We start from the raw sequence: 22171 nt of genomic DNA on the forward strand, positions 1-22171 counted from the left end.
AGGTGGATCAGCCAAGATCTGTTGGGAGTGGATTCTTGCATCTGGTGACAGAGTGTCAGCTATTTCAGAACGACATCAAACCCTTGTTTTAACTTTGCCATGATTGTTTACAGGATTTTCTAAATCCTGCTTTGTTCAGTGCACTCAGATAATGTGGGCTGATTTGCAAACGTGAGGGGACACGCTTGATGGATGATGGCAGCATCCATCAAAATAGATGAATCTATCTTTCTAAGATGGATTTTGATTTTAGCTTTCAGGAGCATGGAAAACCCACTCTTTCACAGCCAGTAACCAAGAGAAGACCAGTGATAATGGCCTATGCCAGGTTTATGTCCACAGCATTTTGCTAACATAGAGGATACAGTATCCTTCCACTTTTTTGTCAACTAAGTAACATAACAGGGAAGGAAAACACATAAAAATACCTGACCCTGAGGAAGGTCCAGCTTCTCTATGTGCGGGGACATGCCTGGGTTTTGCACAGGAGCCAGACCCCCTCAGGTGTACAGTTTAGAATGGTCTCTGGAGACCTTGTGTCATTTCCACCATAAGCCTCCAGAGAAATTCAGGGACCTTGGCTTCTAAGGAAAGTCCCAGGAGGTCCACTGGCATCAAGCCCTTCAAGGAAAGAGGGACAAAGCAGCAGGAAGTGGCCAGTGCCCTAAACCCTACAGTCCCCACCAGGGGCTGGAATTTTTCACACAGAATTTGTAGGAGAGCCTTCACACTGAGCCTCAGAGGTTGTGAGCAGGTGCAGGGCAAAAAGGGAGCTCTACCCTGAAGGGTGACTCCGAGATTTTTAGTCAGGAGTCAATTTATTAAAGTCATCATAACAGCAAGTGATATCCATGGAATGTTCATGACAGCACAGGTGTTTTATGAGGAATGTGCAAAACAAATAACATACTGTGACAAAGAAGCATATTAAGAAAACAGTAGGAAAAGGTTTATGCATGGAGAGATGGTGTATTAGAAATATAAACATAGAATTGATTATATCTTAAATTTCACATATTAGATAGCATAATTCAATTATACAGACACATATATAGCCTCACACATACACTCTCAGGAGATATACATATCTGTTCCCAATAATATTTTAAAGAATACCATATTATTTTCCTGTTTATACTTTGGGGCCCTAGATTTGACTTATATGGCCACCCCTCCTGAAATCAACTTTGATGTATTTATGTGGAATTATATGCACCATGGGGAAGGACATAGTTGAGTGAGTTCTGATATGTGCACACCTGTTTAACCACCTGAACAGTCATGACATACCATTCTCCCATCACTGCCCCAAATCTCATTTTTTCCCCTCACCACTAACTGCCTTCTAGCTTCAAGTAAAAACTCCTCTGATTGTCTCACCACTTCTACAACCTCAGACAGGGAATTGATGCCCCCTACATCAATTCCTTTGTTTCTTTCACTCAGCAAAAGGTTTTCAAAATGTTTCTGTGTGTCCATATACAAGAAGTCACTTTTTACAAGACACGTGAAAGGACTTGGTTTAAATGTGTAAAAATGTGTATACTTTGTAGTTCTTGCACAACTATTCCCACTTCGTGGCTGTTCAGAATCACTTCAGTGCATTTCCTTGAAGGACTCCTAACAGTGAACACACCTCACTGTGGTCATTCCTTTGCAATATGTCTTGTCAATAATTAAACTGGTTCTTCCTGAATTATTTCCATTTTAATAGTGTGTGGTTTTTTTGTGTAGGTCAAATAAATGTTTTTCATGTACATGCACAGATAGATCTGTATGAAGTCACTCAAGAATATTTTTACACAGGTGACAATCTATACTTATCATATAGGGAAATAATTTCCATACATCATAAAAGAATATCAGGTGTTTTCCTCTGTATGCTTCTGTGTGGGATTCTCTTTGTATACAGATATGTGCCCTTTCTTATTTCATTCTCCTATGATGTATTGATAGAAGAGGAGTTTGTCTTTTTGATATAAGTAAACACATTTTTCCTTTAATTTTTTGGCATGTTTTGGCTATCATCTAAAAATACACTGTCAGAGTGCTGAGAGACCACTAAGGTCTATCTTGAGACCCATGCCTCCCAGTTTCAAGCAAAGCCTTTTTCATTTCTAATAGGTTTTTTTTTTGTTTGTTTGTTTTCTTTTTTGGCAAAGGCTTTTTGCTTCTTTCCCTGAGATTCCTGAGTTTTAAATGTTTATTTGGTTTCAAACATGACCTATTTTGAACCTGCAATTGAGCTGTAGTCCTTCTGCTCAGATATGATGTGTAGACAAAACAGCCTGTCCCTTGGGAGTTCCTTGATCTTAGACAACAAATTTCTTCCTGGTTAATGTCCCATTTATCATAGGCACTGAGATGATCCCTACACAGGGTCTAGAGAGGGTTAAAAACTGAAAGTTCTGTTTATATGCCAAATTTTCATTGTTCTACATCAACCAATATAATGTTTTCTTTTTAAGGGTGAATGGAAAATGTGTAGAATTAACTACAAAGGGAACAAAGACAGACAACAAGGCTTATGATGATGTTGACTGTGAGTGTTTAACAGCTAAAAGTAGATGGGGGTGGAAATTGCGGTCTGCATTTCCTTCAAGACCCCATACATGGGAATTCTAGTTCTACTAAGGCTGCAGGTGTCACCAGGCTGAAGTCTCTCAATTTTCCAAGCATTGTGCTCTCATGAACAAAGGGCTCCATCAAACGATTCAGACAGCCCCTCTGACTATAAATGTTCCTTGTGGGGGGGGCAGACCCTAGAGCTGATATTTCATGAGGGTGTCAGGTACACAAAAAAGTTTCTAGAATATTTAAAACAACCTTAGAAACAACATCTCAAGGGTCTCCCTTGAGTGTACACATGAATAGCATCCTGCAGGATGCACTTTTTATAAACCATCTCAGAATATCTTCATCTATTTGGTGAATGCGGGATGAATTTAAAATCCACGGAAATCATAGGGATTTCAAACACCAACCACAATGCCTCTTACATGCAACTTTGGGTCAAAGCAATGAGGATGCTGGCTAAGACTGACATCTCTACGTTCTTTTGGACAGCCCTCAAAGACATGACTAATTTCCAATGGACAAAGGGGTACATATTTGATTAAAGTTTAAATATGTCAATATGCATTCCCAGGAGATCCCGGGGAGCCTAGTGGGTTAAGTATGGGGTGATGCCACCGCTTTGGCTCAGGTCACTGCTGTGGTTTGGGTCTGATCTCAGGCCAGGAACTTCTGAATGCTGCAGGCACAGACACACCAAAAAGGTGATATCTAATGCCTGGCTAACATAAGCAATAGCCTGCTGGCTGGGCAATGAAGAGAAATCAGTAAATATGTCATTGAAATATTTCCCTACATGTTCATCAATAATGTTCACTATTAGGAGGTAATTTTCATATATTATTTATTTATAAAACATAGTTGATTTAAATATTGTGCCAAGAGCTGCTGTACAGAAAAGTGAATCAATTCTTCATATATATACTCATAAACATGTATATATTTGCATATATGTATATATTATATATGTACATATATTCAAATACGTGTGCATATAATGTCGTGCATGTGTATAGGCAGAGACATAGGTCCATATTCCCTTTTTAATTAAGGTATAGTGGATTTACAATGTCGTAACAATGTCTGCTGTACAGCATAGTGACCCAGTCATACATATATATACATATACACATATTCTCTTTCTCTTATTATTTTCCATCATGTTCTACCCCAGGAAATTGAACATAGTTCCCCATATTGTAGAATAGGCCTGCACTGCTTATCCATTCTCAATGTCATAGTTTGCATCTACTAACCCCAAATTCCCCATCCATCCCACTCCCTCCCCATCCCCCTCAGCAACCACAAGTCTGTTCTTCATGTCTGTGAGTCTGTTCTCGCTTTGTAGAGAGGACTGTTAGTGATACGGATGGCAAAAACCCTCATTTGTAAAACCATGATTCAATCATACAGGCCAACTGTGAGTCTGAAGGAGGCTTACAGTCTGATTTTAACTTCCCCATATAAGCCCAGGCTCATGGATCCCCAGAGGGCTTGAGCAAGACACAGGCACTGGTGTGGGGCTAGGGAACCATGAAGCCATTTCTGCTGCTGCTTCGTCTTGGCTCATGCAGACTCCTGATATTCTAATGGTGAATACTATGGGGATCCAGGCAGAAATGGGATTCTGGGGTCTCAGGGGCACAGATCAGAAGTTTAAAATCTGACCTTGAGGAGAGAACCCAATGAGGTGTTATGGAGGGCTGGAAGAGAATGCCTTCCCAGGGTTTAGAGGGAAGACAAAGTCCATCAATGCTCATTCTCCTCCAGAGAAACATGGCAGAGCCACAGAGGTGGAGGGAAGCCCCCCCACGTGGGTGTGAATTAATTGTTTTGTAGTCGATGCTTGCACAGCCCGGCAACACAAATTGTCTTATTACCTATGGACATGGTAGTGGCCGCTACACACCCACTACACATTTTTAAAGTAATAACCGAGACTGAGGGGCTAAGGAAAAGTGATCATTCATATCAAATGTTCAGAAGATTGCCTGATGGTACAGGACAGACACTCAGCAACCCAAAGTTATGAAAGGTAAGTTGATTCTGGTACTCAAGAGAAAACAATTCTGTGGCTGGAATCACAGAAATATAAAAGATTGTTGAACTTACATTTGATAATCTATGCTCATGGTGTTTAAATATATTGAAGGCAGGTTGAGAATATGTCTGTTTTCTCTTTCTCACAGATGGGGGTAAATACAAATTTAAAGGTATTCACGTCTCTGAAAATGCCCTGATAGGATATAATGAAAACGTGGATGACGAAGGCAAGATCCCCAAAATGACTGCACTCTTTGGTCTGTATTCACACTAAGAATATTCCCAATGTCACTGTCATAAAACATTTGCCTTGTCAGCATTTTCCCTCATAAATGTAATATGTGCACATGCTAATCATTTTCCATTTACAAGGCCCATGTCTTTAGGTTCCTTGAGCTAAGGATTCTGGAATGTAATCTACAAAGAAGGGAGGGGAAAACAGGAGCTGGGAGAGGAGAGTATCATCAGATGTTTCCAAAAAGTCACACTAGTTAAAAGGAAAACCCCTCGGTTTGTAAATGTTCTGTCAGCAAGAGTTTTACTCCAAACAAGTTTCTACCATGTCAACTCTCTCAAGCCATGGCTTTAATCAAGTTGAATGCAATCTCTTTACTTGATGTTAGCTTTCAATGCATTCTAAGCCCTGGAACAGAAAGGGGTGGAATACATCTTCATGCTGTTTCATGTTTCTGGTGCCTTGTCCTCATGAATGTAGTTCTCAACCCCAATGACCACAAAAGGGCACCAGGAGGTGTGCTGTCACCCTGGACAGGAGTGTCTGTTTCAAAGAAGCTATCAGGCAGAACTGTGGTTGAGTGAAAGAAGAAATAGTCTCTCGTTATGAGTGTGACAGGGCAACTGTGTCTCTGGAAAGGGAGAACCCTGTTTCCTAGTTATCGCCTCCAGAACAAGGCAGGAATTCAGCAATAGAGACTCAGAAGCTGAGAGAGGAGCATGCAGGTTCATATTTGTGATGCACTTGACTCTAATGCATGGACCTCCTGAGGAGCCTTTGGGGTCCTACCGCTGATGCTGGAGGGTGTGCAGTCAGTGAGATGGATGGGGATGAATTCTTCAGACAGAGAGCAGACCTCTGCATCGTGGCAAATGGGAACTGTCTGAGATGCTCTTGAATTATTCCAAGTGAAGCTTGATTTGCCCATTCAATCTTATTCTGTATGCAGATACCTTTATGGGGGCAATTTTGTATTCAGATATATTTAATGGGGGAATTCTGCTGTATCCATGGTGATTTTCAGGCAAAGGAAATAAAATTCAAGACGAAGACCTGGAGAAGTTCAAGGAGCTGATGAGAGAGAAGGGCATTCCAGAAGAAAGTATGGTGCACGTCATCAAAGCTGCTAAAGGACTGTACTTTTCCTGAATCTGTCATCCCCTCGGTTTGTAAATGTTCTGTCAGCAAACACGTGGATTCCTAAAAGGTTTTCTTCCATATTTTTTATAAAGAATTATAAAGTTTTTTTTTATAAAACCCCTTACATAAAAAAGCAAACCTTGGAAATTTGGGGACACGGCATGTTCACTGATTTCATTCCTGTCCCTTATTATTTGTTCCCAGATGACTGTCCTAGCAGTGAATAAAAAGTGACTTCAACGTCACCTAACTGTAAGTAAAAATGACCTGCTATCAATGCTGCTTCAGCAAAGACATCAAGTACCTAGCACTGTAATTTTATGGATGTCGAATTTTGCAGGTTAGAGTTTTGGGACCCAATCACTGAAATCCTACTACCTGACCTCACCCCTCTCAGCTGTCACAGAATTCACTCTCCTAAATCTACTCTCCTGTTTCATTCATCTACAGGGTGTGCCACTGGGGACCAGGCAAAAGATTTTCTCTAGGGAATTAAGACCAACAACCAACATCCCTGGTTCCTGTATAACCTCATCTTTTTCTCTCCACAATCAAACTCCCTTTCCCATTTCATCTCTCCTGGTCACTACTCCTATCATGTTTGGTGGCTTTTGATTTCTGAGGGTTCAAATAAATTGATTGACTACACACCTGGAAAACGTGTATCTCTGTAGAAACTTACCTAATTGAATTTCATCACACAAATATTCCCATTAAATATCCTTTAATAGGGAAGATGTTCCATCAGAGAACACTCTTAAGAGGATTAAATAGAGATGTCCTATTGGTATCAAGGTGATATTGAGAAAAAGGATGAAACCATCATGAAAAATGAGGCAGGGTTATGAACATTTTATTGAACTGGGACGAGGAAGTCTCATCATGAAAAATACCCCTAGAGAGCATCTTACTCATTACAGGGAACGAAACCTATGTTCGACTCACTGAGGTTCAGAGAGAGAAAGTGTAAGATGCCATGGGCCATAAGAGGAAGAAACATTTATTCTGACAGCAACCAACCTCCTGAAACTGCACTGCAGAACACTCTTGCTCAACGCCCTGATCACTAGGAAGCAAAGATGGGGCAGCAACGAGACAGGATCGATCCACAGTATTGTGACATCAACGTAGAGCTTGGAGGAACAGTTTGACTCAGAGCTTATATAGGAAGTGGCGACTGCAAACACAGCTCACAACGTCTACACATGGTGCTCTCTCCTCTTAGGTCTCAAAAGCCAGTGGACACTAGTATTTCCAATGAATGACCTTTCCCACTGTAACTGGGTGAGCACATGCTTCAACTCAGCTTGACATTCAAGGTTTTACAACCAAAGTGTCTCAGTACCCTAGATGCAAACCTTATTCCAAAGGCTCGACAAAACCCTTGGGGAAAAAACTCAACCTAAGTGACTTTTATCAGAATTAATGTTTTAGACACTCCAGAGACATGGCCTCCAAATGGGCTATAGCTGTCTTTGAGGTCCTGCTGACTAGGCCAATCTTCCCAGCAGTTAGGTGGCTTCCCAGGAGGTGGGTTCCTTTTCTCCTTCACTCCTCCCTCTGGAATGCTAGCCCCATCCTGATTCCTTTTCTCTCTCTCTCTCTCTCTCTCTCTCTGTTTCTTTTATTCTACCCAGATATATCAAGAGTTTCTTGCCCTTTCTGGAGGTTTAAGGTCTTCTGCCATAATTCAGCTGATGTTCTGTGCAAGGGTTCCAAATCCTTGGGAAAAAAAAACACTCAACCTAAGTGACTTTTATCAGAAGTAACATTTTAGATCCTACATAGACATGGCCTCCAAATAGGCTACAGCTGTCTGCTGTAAAAGGCATCAATAAGGAATGTTATTATGGCCTGAGTTGGAAGTATTGGAGATATCGTGGACAATATTTAAAATCCCCCACTTTGTAGAAAAGAATGTCTGCCTCTAGAGTTCTGACTCTGGTCTATACAGTGTGTGTGGAAATTTTGGATTGAGTCCATGGATATACACATGAGCAATTGAATACAGAGTGAAGGGGTGAACTTCTTTAGGAACGTGGAGGGGAGGTGGAGCAAGGTGGTGGAGGAGTAAGAGGTCGTGTTCACCTTCTCCCACAAACACATCAAAAAAAAAAAAAACCATACACATGTAAAACAGCTTATACAGAACATTAACTGGATGCTGGCAGATGAACTTAAACCTCCAAAAAGGGCAAGAAACTCTTGACATAACTGGGTACAACAAAAGAAACAAAGAGAGAGAAAAGGAATCAGGATAGGATTAGCATTCCCAAGAGGGAGGAGTGAGAGAGGAGTGAGAGTGGCTTACCTCCTGGGAAGCCACCTAAATGATGGGAAGATTGGCCTAGCTGGCAGGACCTCAAAGTCTCTGAGAAAAGCACAGTAGCTGGACTGAGAACAGCAAAGCAGAGTGAGAGCCACACAGTTCATCTGAACCACTGGCCCAGACACCACAGCCTGAGATGCTCAGGAGGGGGCTGGGTGCTGAGACTCAGGCTCCAGAGGTCAGTCTGGGAGAGAGGACTGGGGCTGGCTGTGTGGGCACAGCCTGAGGGGCTAAGGAGCAGCATGCCATGGGCAGGGGAGCATAACGCCATGGGCTGAGGAGGGAAACGCAACAGCAGAGGGAACAGGGGAGAAGGTCTGGATGCACAGGAGAGGCAAGGCGCCACTGTTGGGAAGGGCAAGAGGAGGAGGGGCAGGTGCCATAGGAAACTCCCTACACTGTAGCGCATGCAGGCACATGACTGCGGGCTCTCAGAGGGTGGGGCGGCTCTGATGCATGCTACGAGGGGCGAAAAGCCTCTCGCACATTTAGGGGAGATTGCGCACTCCCTGTGCAGGCTATAGGTGTCCAGGCACCTCTTCTGGGGGATAAGGGCATCAGGGGGCTACCTGCGATGTGGTCCCTCTTGCATGACCTACAGGTGGCTGGGACAGACTGAGGCCTGCCACCACTTGGGGCCTTGAGTGGGTTCCACCTGTGACCCCAGTCACCTCAGGGGTTGGCAAAAAGAAAAAAAGAGGGCAGTGCAAACAAGCACCATACACTGTTGCTCTCACTCCCCTGGGAACACACCCGCCCTGCAGCTGCCACAGCCAACACTCTGAGTGGTGTGTCATTGGTCACTGTCCCTTCCCAAGACTCCACAACTAGGAGCAGCTGATACATCACCTCCTTCATGGGCTAAGTGGGACAGCGTACTTCTTGGGTGGTCTGCAGGTGGCAGAGGCAAACTGCAAGTTATCCCTGATTCCAAAGATAGGCATGGCTGAGCACCACTGGGGATACCTGAAAAAAAATTGCTTGCAACTCCTGCCACCTCAGAGGGCACCACAGAGAAGGACATTGTTACGGAACATACCTGGTGTTGCTCTCACTCCCCGAGGAGCACACTCACCTACTGGTGCCACTGCCAAGTGCTCTAGGCAGTGCCCAGATGCTTGATCACTGTCCTTTCCCAGGAACCTACAACTAGGAGCAGCTTGTGCAGCACCTCCTGTGGGGGCTAAGCAGGATGAGGTGTTTCTGGCATGGTCTACAGGAAGTGGGGGCAAACCACCAGAGTTACCTCTGGCTCCAGAGGTAAGAGTGGCTCGATACCAATAGGGGTCTGTGAACAGACACCATTTGTAGCCCCATTCAAGAGGAGGGTATTGTGACCGAACACCACCTGTTGGTGCTCTTGCACCCCTGGGAAAACACCCACCCTGCTGCTGCCACTGCCAAACGTTCTGGGCCGGACCCACAGGCCTGATCTCTGTCACTTCCCAGGATCCTGAAACCAGGAGCAGCCTCCACAGCACCTCCTATGTGGGCTAAGTGAGATAGGTTGCTTCATGCATGGTCTACGGTAGGGGAAAACCACCAGTTATCATTCCATCTAGAGATGGTCATGGCCCACTCCCACAAGGGTTCCCTGAACAGGCACAACCTGTGGTTCCAGTCGCCTCACAGGAGGGCACTGCAATCAAACACAAGCTTTTGCTGCTCTCAATCCCCTGGGAACTCGAACAGCCTGCTGCTGCTTCTACCAAAGGCTCTGGTAAACTTGTAGGTCTGCCTAGAGCTTATTACCACTTCCCGGGGCCCTGAAACTAGGAGCAGCCTGTGCCAGCTTCCTGCAGGTCCTGGCTGCTATTGAGAGACCAAAGACCAACCACCCACTGCTGGCCCTACCCATTGCCTCCTTCACCCTGAAAACACACTGAACATTGTGAGAATAACAGGCTGCTCAAACCGAAGAAAGAGAGAGCAAATATTCAAACTCCCACACCAAAAACAAATAGTAACCCCCCAAAAATACATGGGCTATTCTTGCAGAGAAGTAACCTTATAAGACTACAGTTTGGCTTCCAAAAACTCACAGAAAAACAACATAAGCTGGATGAAGAAGCTCAGAAACCATTCCCAGTTAAAGCAACAGGAGAATTCATCTAAAGCAGGCAGCTATGAAACAGATCTCTGCACTCTGACAGACTTGGAGTTCAAAAGGGAGATAGCAAAGATACTGAAGGATTTAAGAGGGGATATGAACAGTAAGGCAGATTCCCTCAGAAAGGAACTAGAAAATATAAGGAAAAGTGAAGAAAAACAAGAAAATTCATTTGCAGAGATACAAACTGAGCTAAAGGCCATAAAGACCAAAATGAATAATGCAGAGGAACTAACCAGTGACTGGGAAGATAGAATAATGGAAATCACCCAATCAGGACAGCAGACAGAAAACCAAAGGAAAAAAAAAAACATGAAAGCAATTAAGAGACCTATAGGATAATATAAAGTGGGCCAATCTATACATAATAGGAATTTTAGAAGGAAAAAAGGGGGGGGATTGAATATATTTGAAGAAGTTATGGCCGAAAACTTTCCAAATCTAAAGGATACTGATATCAAGATACAGGAAGTACAGAGGGCTGAAAAAGTTGAACCCAAACAGGACCACACCAAGATATATTGTAATAAAAATGGAAAGCTATAGGTAAAGAGATGATTCTAAAGGCAGCAAGAGAAAAGCAAACATTAATTATAAGGGGACACCCATAAGGCTATCAGCTGATTTCTCTACAGAAACAATCCAGGACAGAAGGGAGTGGCAATATATATTTAAAGTGCTGAAAGGAAAAAATGGCAATCTAGAATACTCTATCCAGCAAGAATATCACTTAAAATAGAAGAGGAAATAAAGAATTTTCCCAACAAACAAAAGCTAAAAGAGTACAGCAAAATAAAACCCATTCTAAAATATATACTGAAAGGGCTTCTCTAAATTAAAAAAGAAAAAGGAAAACAGAAGAATTAGGATGGAGAAAACCACAATTGGAAAGCAGTCACTTAAATAAGCCAGCACACAGATCTAAACATAAAGATGTTGGGGGAAAAAAAGAGACATAAAAATCATACAATGTGGGGAAGGAAAGTAAGAAAATATAGATTCTTTTTTTATTTTAATGATGTGTTTGAGCATATATGACTATCAGGCTAAAGCAAGCATATATAGGAAAGGGTCAACATACTTAAAAAACATGGCAACCACAAACCAAAACCAAACATTACATTCACAAAACTAAAAAGAAAAGTACTTGAATAAAATAAATGGAACCATCCAACCAAAAAAGAAAAGAACAAAAAAGAAACATAGAACCAACTGGAAAATAAGGTTTAAAATGGAAATAAATAAACATCTATCAATAATCACCTTAAATGTTGATGGACTGAATGCTCCAATCAAAAGACACACAGTGGCAGATTGGATACAAAAGTAAAAAGCTTCAATCAGCTGCCAACAGGAAACTCATTTTAGGGCAAAGGACACATATAGATTGAAAGTGAGGGGATGGGAAAAGATATTTCACGTCAATGGACAAGAAAGGAAAGCAGGAGTTGCAATACTCATATCACACAAAATAGACTTTAAAATGAAGGCCATAAAGAAAGACAAAGAAGGACACTATTTAATGGTGAAAGGATCCATTCAAGAAGAAGATAGTACAATTGTCAATATATATGCCCCTAATATAAGAGCACTCAGATATCTCCAACAAATACTAACAGACATAAAAGGAGAAATCGATGGGAATACAATCAGAGTAAGATTTTAACACCCCACTCACATCAATGCACAGATTCTCTAGACAGAAAATCAATAGAGCAACAGAGATCCTAAGGACACAATAGAAAAGTTAGACTTAACATTTACAGGACATTGCATCCAAAAAAAATCAAATTATACATTCTTCTCAAGTACACATGGAACATTCTCAAGAATTGATCACATCCTGGGGCACAAAGCTAAGCTCAACAAATTTAAGAGTGTAGAAATTATTTCAATTATCTTCTCTGACCACATGACATGAAACTAGAAATCAACCACAGGAAAAGAAATGAGAAAAAAAAAAAAAACCTGTCTACTTGGAGACTAAACTACATTCTACTAAAAAAAAAAAAAAAAAAAAAAAAACAAACATGGGTTAATGAGGAAATCAAGGAGAATATTTAAAAAACACCTCAAGAAAAATACTAATGAAGACACAATGACTCAGAATCTATGGGATGCCACAAAAGCAGTGCTCAGAGGGAAATTCGTAACAATACAAGCCTTCCTCAAAAAAGAAAAAAAAATTCATATATTATGGTGAACCTAGGTTGGGTCTGTAGATATTTAAAACGTTTATATCTTCTTCTTGGATTAATCCTTTGATCATTAGGTAGTGACCTTCCTTATCCCATGAAACATTCTTCATTTTATTTTTTTTCCAAAATTATATTTTTTATTAAAGTTATACATGCACATACTTTTATAAAGGCAAAGAGTGCTTGAAGCTTATAATGAAACATTCTTCATTTTAAAGTCCATTTTGTCTGACACGAGTATTGCTACTCCAGCTTTCCTTTGATTCCTGTTGCCACGGAATATCTTCTTCCATCCTCTCACTTTCAATTTGTATGCATCCTTAGAAGTGAAATGGGCCTCTTGAAGACAGCATGTATATGGGTCTTGTTTTTGTATCCATTCAGCCAGTCTATGTTTTTGGTTGGGGCATTTATTCCATTAACATTTAAGGTACTTATTGATATGTATATTCTTATTGCCATTTTATTAACTGATTTGGATTTGTTTTTGTTGCTCTTTTTTCTTTCCTTTTTCTCTTGTTCTCTCCTCCTGTGGTTTGATGACTATCTTTAGTGTTGTATTTGAGTTGATTTTTCTTATTTGTGTATCACCTGTAGATTTTTGGTTTGCAGTTATTCTGAAGTTTTGATATGAGTCTATATATATATATATATATATATATATATATATATGAGATTTTTTTAAGTTGTTGGTCTCTTAATTGCAAGTGCATCTCCAGTGTTCTGCATTTGTACCCTCCTCTTCTCACAATTTCTGATTTTGGTCGGATAATTGTGCATGGATGATTTTGTATCTTTACTGTATATATACCTTCAAAAATGACACAAATACATGGAAAGACATACCATGCTCTTGGATTGGAAGAGTCAATATTATCAAAATGACTATACTACCCAAGGCAATCTACAGATTCAATGAAATCCCCATCAAATTACCAAGGACATTTTTCACAGAACTCGAACAAAATATTTTAAAGTTTGGAAGCACAAAAGACCCAAAACAGCCAAAGACACCCTGAAAAAGAAAAATGGAGCTGGAAGAATAAGGCTCCTGGACTCCAGACTATACTGCAAAACAACAATCATCAAAACCATATGGTAGTGGCACAAAGACAGAAATATAGATCAATGGAACAGGATAGAAAGCCCAGAATTAAACCCACACACCTACAGCCAAATCATCTATGACAAAGGAGGCAAGAATATACGATGTAGAAAAGACAGCCTGTTCAATAAATGGTGCTTGGAAGGGATTAATCTCCAAAATTTATAAATACCTCCTACTACTCAATACCAAAAAACAACCCCATCAAAAATTGGGCAGAAGATCTAAACAGACAATTCTCCAAAGAAGGCATACAGATGGCCAAAAACAAATGAAAAGATGTTCAACATCACTCATTATTAGAGAAATGCAAATCAAAACCACTATGAGGTACCACCTTACACCAGACAGAATGAAAACCATCAAAAAGTCTACAAACAATAAGTGCTGGAGAGGGTGTGGAGAAAAAGGAACCCTACTACACTGTTGGTGAGATTGTAAATTGGTGCAACCACTGTGGAAAGCAGTATGGAGATTCCTCAGAAAACTCAAATAGAACTCCCATTTGATCCAGCAATCCCACTTCTGGTCATCTCTCCAAAGAAAACCATGACTTGAAAAGACACATGTACTCTCCAATGTTCACTGCAACATTATTTGCAATAGCCAAGACGTGGAAACAACCTAAATGTCCATCAACAGAGGAGTGGTTAAAGAGGAGGTGGTACATATACACAACGGAATATTACTCAGCTATTAAAAGGAATGAAATAACATTTTTAGCAACATGGATGGACCTAGAAATTATCATGCTAAGTGAAGTCAGTCAGACAATGAGACACCAAAATCAAATGCTTTCACTGACATGTGGAATCTGAACAAAGGACAGAATGAACTTCTTTGCAGAACAGATACTGACTCACAGACTTTGAAAAACTGATGGTTTCCAAAGGAGACATTTTGGGGGGTGGGGGATGCACTGGGGTTGTGGGATGGAAATGCTATAAAACTGGATTGTGATGATCATTGTACAACTATAAACGTAATAAATTCATTGATGAATAAAAAATAGAAGAAAAAATCTCAAATAGACTTAACCCACCACCTAAATGAATTAGAAATAAAAAAAACAAACAAAACATGAAGTCAGAAGAAGGAAGGAAATCATAAAGATCAAAGAGGAAATAAATAAAATAGAGATAAGAAATCAATCAAACCAAGAGCTCGTTCTTTGAAAAGGTAAACAAAACAGACACACCTCTGGCTAGACTCACCAAGGAGAGGACAGAAAAAAAAAATAAAATAAGAAATGAAAAAAGGAGAAGTCACAGCTGATAATACAGAAATGCCAAAAACCATAAGATAACATTGTGAACAATTATATGCTAAAACATTAGACAACCTAGAAGAAATGGACAACTTTCTATTGATTTTCAGCCTGCCAAAACTGAATAAAGAAGAAAAGAGATCAACTGAAGAGACTGATCACTAGAAATGAAATTGAATATGTCATAAAAACACTCCCTACACATAAAAGTCCAGGACCAGATAGCTTCACAGGTGAATTCTACCAAACATACAAAAAGGAAATTATACCCATCCTCCTTAAACTTTTTCAAAAGTCTGAAGAAGAAACACTCCAAAAGACATTCTATGATGCCACCATCACCCTAATTCCAAAACCAGACAAAGATACCACCAAAAAAGAAAACTATTGGCCAATACCCTTGATGAATATGAATGCAAAAATTCTCAACAAACTTTTAGCCAACCGAATCCAAACATATCAAAAAGATCGTACACCACTACCAGGAGGGATTCATCCCAGGTCCACAAGGATGGTTCAACATACACAAAACAATCAATGACATACACCGCATTAACTAAAGTCAAGTCAAAAATCACATGATCCTTTCAATGGATGCAGACAAAGCTTCTGACAAAGTCCAACATCCGTTCATGAGCAAAACTCTTACCCAAGTGGGAGGAGAAGGAAGATTCCTTAACATCATCAAAGCCATTTATGTCAAACCCACAGCAAATATAACACTCAGTGGAGAAAAGCTGAAGGTTTTCCCATGCAAATCTGGAAAAAGACAAGGATGCCCACTCTCACCACTGTTATTCAACATAGTACTGGAAGTCCTAGCCACAGCAATCAGACAAACAAAAAGAAACAAAAGACATCCAAATTGGAAGAGAAGAGTTAAAACTGTCACTGTATGCAGATGACATGATACTATATAGTAGTATATATACTGTATATTGCTATATAATTTTCTAAACTATAGAAAACCCTAAGGACTCAACCCAAAAACTACTTGCACTGATCAAATTCAACAAAGGAGCAGGATATAGGACTAGCATTCAGAAATCAGTCACATTTCTCTATACTAACAATTATGAGAAAAGGATTACAAAAATACAATACCTTTTAAAATTGCACCACAAAAAAATCAAATACCTGTGAAATCAGCTGACCAAGGAAGTAAAGGACTTAGATGCCAAGAAGTACAAAACATTCATCAAGGAAATTAAAGAAGAGGTAAAAGAAATGGAAAGATATTCCATGTTCATGGGTCAGAAAAATTAATATTGTAAAAATGGCCATACTACACAAAGAAATCTACAGATTCAATGAAATCCCTATCAAATTACCCATGATGTTTTTCCCAGAACAAGAACAATCCAAAAAATTATATGGAACCACAAAAGACCAAGATTTTCCAAAGCAATTCAGAAGAAGAAAAAAAACACCCAGGAGGCATAACTCTTCCAGACTTCAGGCAATATTACAAAGCCACAATTACCAAGACAGGTGGTATTGGTGCCAAAACAGACATACAGACCAATGGAACAGAATAGAGAACCCAGAAATAAACCCAGACACTTTCGGTCAATTAATCTTTGACAAAGGAGGCAAGAACATAAAATGGGAAAAAGACAGTCTTTTCAACAAGGATTGCTGGGAAACCTGAATAGCTACATGCAAATCAGTGCAACTAGAACACACCATGCACAAAAATAAACTCAAAATGGCTGAAAGACTTAAATATAAGACAAGACACCATCAAAATCCTGGAAGAGAATATAGGCAAAACATTCTCTGACATCAACCTCATGAATATTTTCTCAGGTCAGTCTCCCAAAGAAATAGAAATAAAAGCAAAAACAAACCAATGGTACCTAATCAAACTCACAAGTTTTGCACAGCAAAGGAAACCACAAAGAAATGAAAAAGACAACTTCCAGAATGGGAGAAAATAGTTTCAAATGATGCAACTGACAAGGGCCTAATCTCTAGAATATACAAGCAACTTATGCATCCCAACAGCGAAAAGCCAATCAACCAATGGAAAAATGGGCAAAAGACCCGAATAGACATTTTTTCAAGGAAGATGTACCGATGGCCAGCAAGCACATGAAACCATGCTCAACATCCCTGATTATTAGAGAAATGCAAATAAAAACTACCATAAGATACCACCTCACACCAGTCAGAATGGCCATCATTAATAAGTTTGCAAGTAACAAATGCTGGAGGGGGTGTGGGGAAAAGGGAACCCTCCTGCACTGTTGGTGGGAATGTAAGCTGGTACAACCACTATGGAGAACAGTATGGAGGTACCTTAGAAAACTACACATAAAACGGCCGTATGACCAAGCATTCCCACTCTTGGGCATATATCCAGACAAAATTTTCTTTAAAAAAGACACATGCACCCACATGTTCATTGCACCACTATTCACAATAGCCAAAACTTGGATTCAACTAAAATGTCCATTGACAGATGACTGGATTCGGCAGATGTGGTATATACACACAATGAAATACTACTCAGCCATAAAAAAGGACAAAATAATGCCATTGGCAGCAACATGAATGGAACTAGAGACTCTCATCCGGAGTGAAGTAAGACAGCAAGAGAAAAACAAATACCATATGATATTACTTATATCTGGAATCTAATATATGGCACAAAGGAAACTTTCCACAGAAAAGAAAATCATGGACTTGAAGAATAGACTTGTGGTTGCTTGGGGCGGGGGGGGAGGCAGTGGGATGGACTGGGAACTTAGGGTTAATAGGTGTAAACTATTGCCTTTGGAGTGGATAAGCGAGGAGATCCTGCTGTGTAGCACTGGGAACTATGTCTAGTGACTTGTGATGGAGCATAAGCATGTGAGAAAAAAGAATGTATACATGTATGTGTAAATGGGTTACCATGCTGTACAGTAGGAAAAATTGTATTTGGTAAATAAAAATGAAATAAATTTTTAAGAAAACATTGAAAAGGAGGACCTGGCTGAATCAAAAGCATCACAATGTTGTTAGTATGGGTTTTGTGATATATCACCAACATTAATCAAGGAAAAGAGGGTTTTCACCAGAAATGCTAGAGAAATGAATAGAATAGATATGTAAGAAAAAACTAGAAACAAAGTTACTTCCACCAAACGTTTTCTATGAAACAGACACGTTTCTTGCAACACTGACATAAGATGAAACAGAAAATTTAAATATTCCTTTTTTTTGATTAAAGAAATGGAATCTGTCATCACCAAACTTTCCATTAAGAACATGCAGGTCCAGAAGATTTTACTACAGAAACTTCTCCAATATATAAGAAGGAAAAAGCACTGCACTCCCTCAAAGTTTTCAGAAGGAGAGAGAAGAAAGTCTGTTCTATGCATTTCCTGAGACCAGCATAACCTGAAGCCCCAATTTCTGCTCTTTTTCCAATAGTAATCTTTTAGAGAGTATTCACATACTGATTCATAGCGTAGAGATCCAAATTATAAATTTACTACCTCTTCCACAATGAATGTGTCAGACCTTCTAGACTGTTAAACTTATTTTGAAATATTTCGGAGTTCCCATCGTGGCGCAGTGGTTAACGAATCTGACTAGGAACCATGAGGTTGCAGGTTCGGTCCCTGCCCTTGCTCAGTGGGTTAAGGATCCGGCATTGCCATGAGCTGTGGTGTAGGTCACAGACGCGGCTCGGATCCCGCCTTGCTGTGGCTCTGGCGTAGGCCGGCGGCTACAGCTCTGATTAGACCCCTAGCCTGGGAACCTCCATATGCCACAGGAGCGGCCCTAGAAAAGGCAAAAAGACAAAAAAAAAAAAAAAAAAAAAAAAAAAAAAAAAAGAAAAAAGAAATATTTCAACATTAAAAACACCAAACCAGGGAATGCTTCTATGCCTCAATCCCTGCATAATTTCTGGGCAGGGAATTGCCTTCTCCAAGTGAAGACAGCTTTGGAGTGTTGACAGTTAACACCAAAATAACCTTTTAAAAAATCTTTGTACTTCCTCTTGTCATTTCCCAGCATAACACACTTAAATCACCTTCCAACAACCATCGGAGCTTCACTTGAAACCGTCCTTTTTGGAAACTGTGTCTCCTTCTGAAATGGATCACACACACTCTGCTGGTTCTTACCTTGCCTGGTTTTCCACCCTACCACTTATGAACAGGTTATCTGCGACTGATTGTGGCTTCACTGGCTTTTCCTTTGTCCCCTTTCATTGGAAGGCATCCCCCTGGATGAGGAACAGAGTCTGACTTACAAGGTTTAGGAAATTATGGCACTAAATCAGTATTTTCTGAACACAGACGAAACACCAGACAAGAGGAATCTTACTGAGCATATGTGGATAAAAGTTTATAAGGCATATATGGATAAAAGTTTCTAGGTTACTGGACTACATTATATACATCCTACCAAGTTCCTATAAAGTGAAGGAAAATCCAGTCTTTCTGCAGAACACTGAGAGTTCTCTCAGTGCATCTGAACCCCGGAAAATGCTGATCTGGGAGTCCCTCTTCTTCACATTGGATATTTTAATGTGCAGAGTCTAACTGTCTGAAATATGCACACAGGAATTAAGTGTCCACCATGGAGTAAAACAAACACACACTCTGAAATTAAGACAAAGAACAAGCATACACGCACTGATAAATACTCATGCAGGAACAGAACACCAGGAGAAAACAGTCCCAAGGGACAAGGACCTGTATATTTCTGGAAACTGCTTTCCCTGACATTGGTAGGATATTAAGCCCTGTAGATTTACCTGCAGGACTACAAGTTTCCAGAAGTATTAGGAAGGTTGTGGAATATGTTAAGTTTTTTTTTTCTTGTAATAGCACTCTTTTCCTCTCTGCCTAAGTAAGCTAGAGAAGACCTTGGTGCTAGACATGATCTTAAAGGAAGCTCCAAAGGGTGAAGCCTTCTAGCATGAAAATGGGAGAAAATGTAGAGATAGCCCTTCCTCGACTCACACTGAGTGTTTACCTGGTCTTTCCTTGGTCTGTCACCTCTTAGTCTTTCCAACTCCCCTGACATTTAATGGAAAAATGGCCATCCTTTCCTGAGTCAGCCTAATGAGGCACCCTTGGAAGCTCTGAAGTGTCCAAGCTGGGGACTTATTACATAGAGGAATCCCTGTTCTCTGTAAGTCGGTTTCTAGGTCTACCTTTAAACATCCTACCCTGTGTTACTGAACCCACCATGGTTATCTTTCCCTTTCTTTGGGAATTTCAGGTACAACTAGTTGGAGGGTGGGGGGTGCCACAAGGCTCTTTATTCCCTTCTAAACACACCTGGTCCATGGCACCCCAGCCTCAAGGACAAAGGACCTCCCTGGTTCATTTATTAACCTGCTCTGCACTGGGATGCAGCTAATACCAAAGTTCGAAGAAAATGACGTTGAAGAAGTTACTCTTTAATGAATAAAGACTACTTATGAAATGAGAAAAATGAACATAAAGGGGAAAGGGGAGAGGACATGGGGGCTTCCTACTCTTTGGAAATTTGCAGGTTCCTGTAAGGATGGATGCTTCACTCCGTGTGAGAGAAGTATATGAACACATAAGAATCAGGATTTCTCAACTGCCCCCTGGTTGGCACGTTGGTGGATAACTCTCTCTTGGGAGAGTCTCCCTGCACATAGTAGGATGTTTAGCAGCACGCTTTATCTCTATCTCCTAGATGGAAGGTGTCAACACCCACTTTTCCCATGAGGACAACAAAAACTGTCACCATTCATGTGCCTGGGAGGGACGGTGATGCCTCACTGTGAACCACTCCCCAACAAGAAGTTGTACAAAGCCTTCTTAGATCTGCTCAAACCAAAACTCTAGTTTAAGAACAGAGAATGCTACATCAGGAATCAAAACTGAGGAGATGCTGCAAACAGGGCAGGCTTTGGGAAGACAGCTCTGAAGCCTCACTACTTACAAGTGTGGGCTGAGACCAGAAGCAATGGCATCTCCTGAGGTCACCTGTTAGAAATTACTTCCACACACAACACTATATCCACTCCATCAGAACCACCAGTGTCAGTAACTTTCTCTGGGAATCACTGAGCATGCTGTCATTTGACACACACTTGGAGAGAATTTCACCAGGATCAGATCTCAAACAGGGGGCTTGTGCTTAATTAGCTCAACTGAGATTATCAGTACTTTGGAACCTTAGTTGGGAATCCTTGAGGGAACAGGATGGGTCCGGTGACCAGGGTCAAAAGCTTCCTTGCACGATGGAGAGATGGGAATTGTGAAACTTAAGATGTCAAACCATGATCACAGGGAAAACAGGTAAAGACGTCAGAAATTTAACACTGAGGAGAGAGAGGCATCATAGTTACAGTAACCTGGATAAATTGAACAAGGAAGAACCTGGAAGAGGGACACAGGATAGCTTAGCATTGTTTTGTGGAGGTTTTGAGAATAACATTTCGGTAGGAGTGTCCCCGTTTTATCATACTATCACCTGCATTTTGATCTTAAACCTTAACGAAAGATACGGAATTAAAGTTCTAGCGACTTCCTTTATTTATAACAGGATTACTAAGAACCAAACCCAACCTGTGCCATCATCTGAAAGTAATTACTGCTTAGCTCCCCCTTGATTGGCAGTTGGAAAGGTCTTCCAAACATGGGATGATCTTAGGATTCATTCCCAAGGAACACATGTTGGTAGGACTCCAAGAGTACAACCTGGAAGAAGTAGGTTATATAAGGAGACATGGAAGTGGAGGTGACAGGAAGCCAAGAGGTGTTTGTTGGGACCTTTGGGTGCCCCTGCTCCAAATTTGCTCAATCAGGCAGCTACAAGAAAAAAAAAACCCTGAGATATTTGGTGACATGAAAACCCCATCATATATTTTCCAACAGAAGAATATAGAGGACAATAGACAGAGAAGTCAGTGGGAAAAGGAGAGAAAAAAAAATGCATGGGGGACCCAAAGAAGAGAGAACAACCACCACAAAAATATAACATTTTTAGGAGTTCCCGTCGTGGCGCAGTGGTTAACGAATCTGACTAGGAACCATGAGGTTGCGGGTTCGGTCCCTGCCCTTGCTCAGTGGGTTAAGGATCCGGCGTTGCCGTGAGCTGTGGTGTAGGTTGCAGACGCAGCTCGGATCCTGCATTGCTGTGGCTCTGGCGTAGGCCGGTGGCTACAGCTCCGATTCAACCCCTAGC

This window comes from Sus scrofa, chromosome Y, assembly GCF_000003025.6.
Source record: "Sus scrofa isolate TJ Tabasco breed Duroc chromosome Y, Sscrofa11.1, whole genome shotgun sequence".
Lineage (NCBI taxonomy): Eukaryota > Metazoa > Chordata > Mammalia > Artiodactyla > Suidae > Sus > Sus scrofa.